This window comes from Cannabis sativa, chromosome 4 (genome assembly GCF_029168945.1).
Source record: "Cannabis sativa cultivar Pink pepper isolate KNU-18-1 chromosome 4, ASM2916894v1, whole genome shotgun sequence".
NCBI lineage: Eukaryota > Viridiplantae > Streptophyta > Magnoliopsida > Rosales > Cannabaceae > Cannabis > Cannabis sativa.
In genome coordinates, this window is record NC_083604.1 from 68,122,327 (window position 1) to 68,132,124 (window position 9,798).

The 9,798-nt window shown below is 30.5% G+C and overlaps 1 non-coding gene across 1 annotated transcript; it reads left to right on the forward strand.

The window, feature by feature from the left end:
- The first annotated feature begins 9,450 nt into the window (after nucleotides 1-9,450).
- Nucleotides 9,451-9,524, forward strand: TRNAN-GUU (transfer RNA asparagine (anticodon GUU)). The gene has a single exon. It is a non-coding gene; the product is annotated as a tRNA-Asn (tRNA).
- The last annotated feature ends 274 nt before the right edge of the window (nucleotides 9,525-9,798 follow it).

Genomic DNA, 9,798 nt, shown 5'->3' on the forward strand with positions numbered 1-9,798 from the left:
TACTCATTAACATTGTTAATTAATTATAAAACATCCTCTACAAAACTTTTAAAGATCTCTAAATGATGATCACCCAACAACTAATAATTCATATCATCATCTTACTAAAAAAAATCTTCAATATATAAATTAAACTCCAAGTATATGTATTAAAATTTTCACTATATAATATACCACATATATTGCTAAAAAAAGTTAAATGTTACATAATGCACATTATAGTTTGCTTAATTATGATATAATCAATACATAACTTCAAATGGCAGATCTACTATGCCTTAAGTGATTCTATATTACACAACCAACAATATATATACTTATATATATACACATTAGTTGGAAAAAAAAAAAAAAAGAAATAGCCAGTATATATACATGTTCAATATCCTCATCAATCATAGAGAAAAAAAAAACAAGAATGAAACAAAACATAAGGCATAAGTAAAAAAAAAAGGACCATTTTGATCAAAACCAGATATAAAGATCTTAAAAGTAGTTAATAACACAGCTTGAACTTTCATATCAGTATGATTCTATAATCTAAAAATATATATATATCATCTAACTTCTGGATAAACGGCAAGAGAACGGCGTCTGTTTTCATCGTAAACATGGCAACCTTCGTCGAAATTCTGTGAGTAACTAACGGCGTCGTAATGAAACGAAATGGGCTTGTGATGATGATTCATGGATCCACACAAACCGATCTTGTTATTTCTTACCAATCTCCATAGAAAGCTTCTCCACCGCCAGCCTCTTCTCCGGCCGCCGTGTGGAGCGGCGCAGTAGTGGAGGCGAGAGTACTCGTTTTCTTCACGTAGCGGAAAACAGGTAGACGATGCCAAACAGCTAGAAAAGTACGACGGCCGCGGTGGAAGACGGCGGCTGAGATCCCTCTCCATAATCTGATGGGTTATCACTCTCTCTCTCTATATATATATATAATAAAGTGTTGTTTTTCTTTTCCAAAGATATATATAAATGGGGGAAAAAATAAAGTGAATAAATAAGAGGATGGGTTCATACCCGTTTCTCTCTTTATATAGGTAACTAATTACACCTTTCTATCCATTTCAAGGTCGTTTAATATGTGGGACATATTTGGTATTCATATTCTTTTGTCACAAATTAAAAATTTTATATGTCATATTATGTAATATTTACTTGTTTTGTGTATAAGATGATATATGTATAGAGAGGACAAAATATGATCACATGACCTTGTTCCACTAAGATCTAATGGGAAAGTTACCACTAGTGCTTTTTGTGGGGTACTTTTCTCTTTATGAATATATAATATATGGATATATATATATATATGTGTTATGTATTACACTAATTGATTATGTGACCAAATTAATGATATAATTAATAGGTTAATTTAATTTTTAATTTATACTAGTTATTTTATGCTTTCTGTTGGGTTAATTTGGTTGTTAAATTAATTAATGTAACAAAGATGTGTTGTTTATATTGTACATATGTCAAAGGCAAAATCATGGTTGGTGCATGAGGTCAAATTTTGATAATGTATGGAGAGAAGGAAGAATCTCTCAATCATTATGATTGATTGAATATATATAGAATTGGTTGCCATTTGTTTCAAAATTAATTGATTGATAATATTATATGGCATTTTTCTTTGTGTGGCGTAGTGTGGTCGACACCTATTTGATATTTCCTTTTTCTTTTCTTTTTTTCTTTACTGTAAATAAACATTTCAAGAAGAATCTAACTAAAGCAAAAACATAAATACAAGTTATCAAAATTCAGAAAGAAAATAAAAAGAATATTGATTTTAAGGAAATTTAAGTGAAAATTATAATACAAAGTCTTTATGGCGATTTAAACAATGAAAGTGCCTTTAATTGTACAATTAATTTGATTCTATCAAATCAGTGCATGTGTAATCTCCTCCAGCTATAGCTTTAATTAAAAGATAGAGATATATAGATTGGAGAAAAGGATCTAACGTAGGCTTATTATACATACAAAAAAAAAAACTAAAAAAAAATGTAGGCTTATACATAACTTATATGGGTATTAATTAATTGTAATAAAATAATTTTTTTTTTCTTTTATTTTCTTTCAAATATTATCATAAAGAACATTATAAGTTGTTTGATGTTAAAAAATTTCACATTACTTATAAAAAATAGTAAGCAAAAAATTGCTGCTATTTTGAAGAATATTATATAATAATATATATAAAATTTTAGGATTATTTTTCTCATTACCAATTATTTTTAAAATAAAATCTCATACATTTTACAACATTTTATAATTTTATATATATAATAAATGAACTCATTTATATATTGTTTTCAGTAGTCTCTTTTGACATCATTGATCGTTGAAAGGAATTATAGTTTTTTTTATGAAAGATTAAGCATATGTGTGTGAGTTTGGTGCAACTACACATCGCAAAACAGCTATATAACCCCCCTTTTCAAATATTAAAAAAGAAAAAAAAAAACAGCTATAGCCCCCTTTTCAAATATTAAAAAAAAAACAGCTATAGCCACGTCCACCAAATTTTTGTGGGGACTTCATATATATTACTTATCATTTAATCTAATATCTGATTAAATTTGCAGGGTAACAGAATGCAACCAACGATTAGACAAAATAAACAGAAAAATGAAAAAAATCACCCTAATAATAATTAGTAACCCCATCTCTTCTTTTTATCTTGTTATGTGAGTTGTGAGTTGTGAGACGTCTATATATATCCTCGGATTCCTTTTGTTTTGTCTCACAGTCACAGAGTTGTTCCAAAAACATTCGTTTATAATTTGTTTGGTGAGAGACTAGCTAGCTACGTTCAAAAAACTTTATTTCCATAATATATTGTAACCTACTTTTGTTTCTAAATTTTTTAATTCTTTTAGTATGTATTAAACATAAAGATAAATCTAAAATAAAATAAAATAAAAGATAGTTACAAAAATATAACATATCTTATTCAAGACTTTTTTTGAACATATATCTTATTCAAGACTTGATAGTATTACTTAATATCAAAAAAAATTATTTAATGTATTATATATATACATATATTGTTATAAATTAATTATTTAATTTGTTCATTTTTTGTCAATCAGTATGTAGTGTGGAATAAGTAGTTAATATATATAAAATGATAAGTTGACACGAAAAGGCGATAACTCAATATAAGCGAGAGGTAAAAAAAATTTACATGAAATGAAAATAAATCATATTAGATTGACTAATGAGAAATTTGGTATTATATGCTTAAAATTAATTTATCCACAAAAAATGGGTTCTCTTGAGTGGGATGAGGAAGTTCTTCACAATTTATTTGTTCAGAGGGATATTGATTTGATCTGTTGTATTTCGTTGTCTCCGTCTTCGGTTGAGGATGCTTTGTTTTGGATGTTGGAGACGCATAGGGATTATTCTGTCAAAAGTGCTTATCGCGCCTTACAAGTAAGCAATAGTGGTGGAATACTCAAGACAATTCGGGTTTTTGGAGGATGTTTTAGAACTTGAAATTACCTCCTAAGGTGAAGAATTTTCTTTGGTGGGGTCTTACCAATTGTCTCCCTACTCTTGTGTCTGCGGTCTAAAAGGGTCTACGTGAGCGGATTGTGCCTGATGTATAATCGGGAGGATGAGACAATTTTTTATATAATGGTTAGCTGCACTTTTACTAAGAGTTACCTGGACAGGGGGCTGGGAGGGACGGTTGGAGGGGGGTGTAGCTGCTGTGTTTGGCAGCTGGTTTGAGTAATGGGCTAAACCTTGTTTTAGTGAGATTAAGGTTAATTATAATGATGCTGTCTTTGCGGATGACAATAGTCTCAATTTGGGGTGGATTGCTCAGGATCATAATGGTTTATTCATTGATACGATGGCGGTTAAAACTTATGGTCAACTCGACCCATTTTTGGCTGAAGCTATGGCGTTGAAGGAGGCGCTAAGTTGGGTGAAGGGAAGGTGGGTTGAGGGGGGTGTGCCTGCTGGTGTGGTTATGGAGTCAGACTTGCTGCTGCTGGTGTAAGTCGTGCAACAAAAGAAGCATTTGTTGTCTCTGGTGGGGCTTTTAATTTCGGATTGTGTTGCTCTTATGTAATTCTCTCTTTTATTTCCTATTTCAATTAAATTTATTTCCTAGCTGTGTTTCCCGCGGGGATTTTGTCCCTGCTGGTCTGGAAGCTATCTTGGTAGCTGATTTGGTTTATTAAAAGTTAATTTTTTGGCTCAAAAAAAAAATTATCCACTAAAAATATGCTAGCATATTTTGCATCATGCAAAATATACTTACACCATTTTTCTCATTCAATTTTACCCCTAAATAAATAAAAACCAAACATCCATCTCTCTCTCTCTAGGATACTCACACCACACACACACACACACACTCTATCAGACGGACGACCCATCACCGAAGCTAGTGTTGTTCGGCGGCCTTACATTTCAAAAAAACTTCTCTCGTTTTTGCATTTTTTTTCTTCTTGTTTACCAGTTTTTTGTGATATTTAACGATGTATTTGCAACGATAGAACAAATCTGAGGTCAGGGATGAAGTTTAGTGATGATTTGTGATATTTAGCGATATTTAGCGATGATATTCGCGATGTGTTTTGCGATGTTGTGAATTGGAGACATTTAGGGATGTTTTTACGATTTTGTGATGTTTCGCGACATTGTCAAAAACCAGAAAAAAAAATACATAAAATAAGTGTTGTTGTGAATTAGAGACATTTAGAGATGTTTCATGATTTCGCGATGTTTCGCGACATCGTCAAAAACCAGAAAACAAGCGCTAGATGGGTCAAAAACCAGTCAAAAAATGCGGTGGTCGTGGGTTGTCTTGGGTGCTTCTCGTGGGTCATCGTGGGTTGTCGTGGGTCGTCATGGGTCTTCTCGGTCGTGGGTCGTCTTGGTCGGTCGGAGCTCATGAATAGTCGGGGCTTGAAAGGTTTGGGGCTGGATGGGAATAACAGAGAGAGGGGGAAAATTAGACAGAGAGAGTGGGAGAAGAGAGCTTTTGAATTGTAAGGGTAATTTTAGAGTTTTAGGATGTTTGGAGAATATTTAGAGTATTTATTTAAAGGTAGTATATTAAAAGAATAGTCTAAATTTTTAAGTATATTTTAACAAATTTCTCTTGACTAATTCAATATGCCAACTTACATAGCATGAACGAATATAAATATGCACATCGGGTCAAGCAAAAATAAAATTTAGGTTTATATACACAAGCTCAATAAAGCTAAAATAAAAAACTGTAACTAACATAACAACTAACTATATAATCGATATCTAACTAACTATATTGAGCTAACAAACATTAACTACTAGATGTCAACTCAGCTGGCTTAGGTTCATTAACAGGCTCCCTTAAACTTAGGGGGTTGAGCCCAAGTCAATATGTTATTTGTATTTACCCCGTTAGTGAGAAAAGTGAAACGAATAAGAACCCTAGCGCTATAAATATAAGAACACACATTCAAGGAAAGGTTTACAATCTCATTTCTTAATTGCTCATGAAAAATCCAGGGTTTAGAATCTCATAAGGCTTTTCTAGTCTTATCGTAATAATATTGACTCGTGGACTAAGACTTGTTAACGCCTCAACCACGTAAAAACTCCAATATTATTTCTTTATTACTCATCTATTTCTTTAACTTTCACATATATTTTATTGCTTTCCGAATAACCTTGATGAACAACAAGCATTTAGAGAAGACACTGAAGAATGAACATGATGAGAGGAGGAAACCTAAGAAAAAGGAAACGCGTTATCATCAAAAAGGACATCTTGAGAGATGTACACCCTTGTATCTTTGAACAAACATTTGTAACCCTTGTGAGATAGGATATACCTTATGAATGTACAAGGTTAAGACCTGTAGTGGAGTTTAACTTTGTTGTAAGGCTTGAGATTTGGGTAATTAAGGCAGACAAAGACTTTTAGAGAGGAATAATGAGGTGTAGTTTGAAATAGTTTCTCTAAAGAAGAGATATAGTTGAGAAGTGGAGAAGGCACTGTGTTGATAAGAAACACAGTAGAACTATAAGCTTCATCCTAATATCTAAGATGGAGAGAGACTTGAGCAAGAAGAGTAAGATCACTTTCAACTATATGCTTGTGCTTGCGCTCAACAATACCATTTTGCTCGTGAGTATAAAGACATGAGTCTATGTAAAATGCCAGATTCATTGAGAAAACTAGTGAAAGCTTGGTATTCCCCTCTCCAATAAGATTGAATTAATTTATTTTCCTGCTAAGTTGAAGCTCAGCTTGGATTTTATTAGCCTCAATCTTGGTGATGTCCACCTCTTTTGCTGCTTTATCAAGGTACACTTCTTGAGCCATTAATAAGGCTTCAATTTCTGCAACAATATAAGCATCTGTGCGCGTGTTAATAGAGATAATGAAGACATTGTACTCATTGGTGCAGGTATTGAAGATAACCTCAATATGATCTTGAGCAAATGTTTTATGGCCAATCAAAGCAAGAGTGTCAATGAGGCTCTTGATCTTGAGGAGATAGTCACTGAGAGAGCCTTTCATCATTGTGTTTCATAGCAAAGTTTTGTACTGACAAATGTGATTCAATACAGTGTAATGGTCTCTAAGAGTAATCCATATGTGAGAAGTTGTATCGCAACCAACCATACGAGTGAGAACTCTTTTGGACATTAAAGAGAGAAGCCAGGAAACAAGAACATTATCTTGTTGCTCTCAATCTTCAAACTCTAGATTGATTTGATTATCACGACAATCTTGATCAGTGACAAATGCAGAGACGTGAGATTTGGATCAAGAAGTCGCTGAAAACAATTTCTTTTTATGGCGGGAAGAACTTGTTGCTTCCATGGGAGGTAATTTCTTTCAACCGAACAAACCAAGAGAGAATGCTAGAAAGAAAAAAGGTTTTTTTTTTTGGAATGGGATTTTAAGAAGACAAAGAAGGATTCAACAGACATCCATTAACGGGTACGGACAAGTTCTCCATACCTTGAACAATCAAGCTCAGATGTCATGTAAAAACTCTTAGACCAAAAAAAAAAAAAATCAATGATTCTCATTGATTAAAGAAGAAAGTTACAGAATTTATATACACAAGTTCAATAAAGCTAAAATCAAGAACTGTAACTAACATAACAACTAATCGTACAATTGAAATCTAACTAAGTATATTGAGCTAACAAACATTAACTGCTAGATTAACTGGCTTAGGTTCATTAACACCTAGCACCCTTATGACTTATAAGGTATCTTATTGTGAAATTTAATATTGAATCTCACTTATTTTACTTTTAATAATTATTATAAAAAATCACTAATTATTTATAGAGTGTCACCTTATAATGGTGCTAAACATCATATAGCTTAATAACAATACTCATTTTCATAGACTTCAATATTTAATAAATATTATAAAATAAGGCTATAATAAAATATAAAATAATACACAATTATATAAACATAAATTTTAGTGTGGCCACATTTTGCATTAATTATAAGTTTTTTTTTTTTTTACCAAACATTAATTATAAGGTTTAATCCAACATTCATACAAAAAATAGATTGTGACCTCCTTAAATTAAAAAAAAAAAAAATTAACACTACACCAAACAATATTATTTAATAATATTTGATCAAAGAATATAAATACTAAAAAAAAAAATTGATTTAGAGCCATAAGTTTTAAATTACTTATAATTAAGCTAAATTTTAAGTAGGACAATTCTGTGGCTTCACCCATATACAATAAACGCAAATTGTGACTCTAAATTATTATTAAGTTGTGAACTTCATTTTTTTTTTTTTTTTTGAAGCATATCAAGTTATAAATCTTGAGTGTTCATTTTTAACTGAATAAATGCATATATAATAGTACTCCGAAAGTAACTAGAAAGGATAAGAATGATTAGTTTAAAATATTTTTATTTAAAAACCAAAGGCCTTCCCTAACATGCCCATACTAGTTATTTCTATTTCTATTTATTTATTGTTCTTGTCTTTTTGTATATATTTAATTTATAGAGAATCTTTATAATAAATTCCATTTAAACAGTCTATAATAAATTAAAAAAATATATTAAGTTTATTATAAAGAGATGAGAATCCTATGTTATTTTAACTAAATATTATATTTAGTATTTATATTTTATAAATCTATTAAAATTAACCAATCCACTTAATTTTAGTCAAGAATTTTCTTAATATGGCACTCTTTTCGATTATTATTAAAATAATAATTTTTTGACAGATTATAGTTAATATAATATATTTTGTAAAATAATAACAATGATTAATTATTTTGGAATTTTAAAAAATATTTGTCAAATTATATGTTTAATTGAAATTCGTTAGAATAAAATAATCTATATATATTAAATATTAAACTATACTACAACAGTTTTTGGTTTTGCATTAAGTGATAAGAGAAAGAGAGCTCTTTCATTCTCTTCCCACTGTGTTTGGTCAAATGGTCCTCACTTGTTTATTTTCATATTATTCTCTCTACAATTTTATGGCCTATCTATGGGTATGGACCAACCCAAAGTGAAAAGTAGATAACTCATATAGGGTCATGACTCATGTGTAACACCAAACTGGGATTTGAGTTTATTATTTAAGATTTTTATATATAAGACAACAACTAAAGCCAAATTGTTAATAAATAAATAAATAAAAAGAACCAATCTAATAAACCATGAACGAAATAACAAAGTACCTAATTAAAGATTAACCCTTTTTTAATTCACTGAGAGGTGAAATGGGATTCTTTTTATTTACTTATCAACCAAATCTTTGTATGATTGTGGTAACAGAGTGAGTGAAGGTAAAATAATAAATAAATAAATAAATAGAGAATATTTTGGGACCCAAAGATTTTGATTTTGAGTGCACATGAAGGGATATATAGAGTGGTGAACTTAGACAAAAATCAGTGGTTAAGTCTCCATTTTGCACATGGTCGGATCACAGAGATATGGCTCCCACTCCTCTCTCTCTCTCATGTGCCTTGACCTGATCTGATGATCCTGGCGTAGAGATAATGTATATCAACTTATAATGGGAATGAGAAAAAAAAAAAGAACAATGGGAATTTTATTTTATTTTTTTCAAAGAAGAAAAATGAAACTTAATGTGAAATGTTTTTTTTCTTGCGTGTTGCCTTTCTCTTTTAACCTTTAGGAATTTATAAGTTTACGGCTACCATTCAACCTCACATATCATGAGTGACATTACTATCGAGATAAAAATGTAATTCTTTCTGCTGTGGATATGTATATCGAGATAAAAATGTACTCTTTAATTTTCTTATTATTATTATTATTATTTATGGATACATTTTTCGTATAATTAGTTTGATATGCCTTACCTTTTACTCAACAATAATTAACAGCATGAAAATATTTATGTGTTACTATTAATAAATAAACATATAAATGTATAATCAACAAGCTGGAATAGCTCAGCTGGTTAGAGCGTGTGGCTGTTAACCACAAGGTCGGAGGTTCGAACCCTCCTTCTAGCGGGTTTTTCATTTTTTTTTTTTTGATAATTTTTAACTTCTTTGCTGCTTTGTTGGACCGAAAAGTAGTAAGGTTTCTGTAGTGGGCCTCTCTTCCTTTTTTTATTGGAATAATTACATACTGCACCATTTTTTGTAAAATATTTACATATTTACGTTCAAAGAATATTTTTTCACATTTTTACGGTTTTCCAAAAAATAACATGAAAACAACATAAAATTAACAAGAAAACAACATAAAAGTAACATGAAAATAACATCAAAATAACAACAAAAA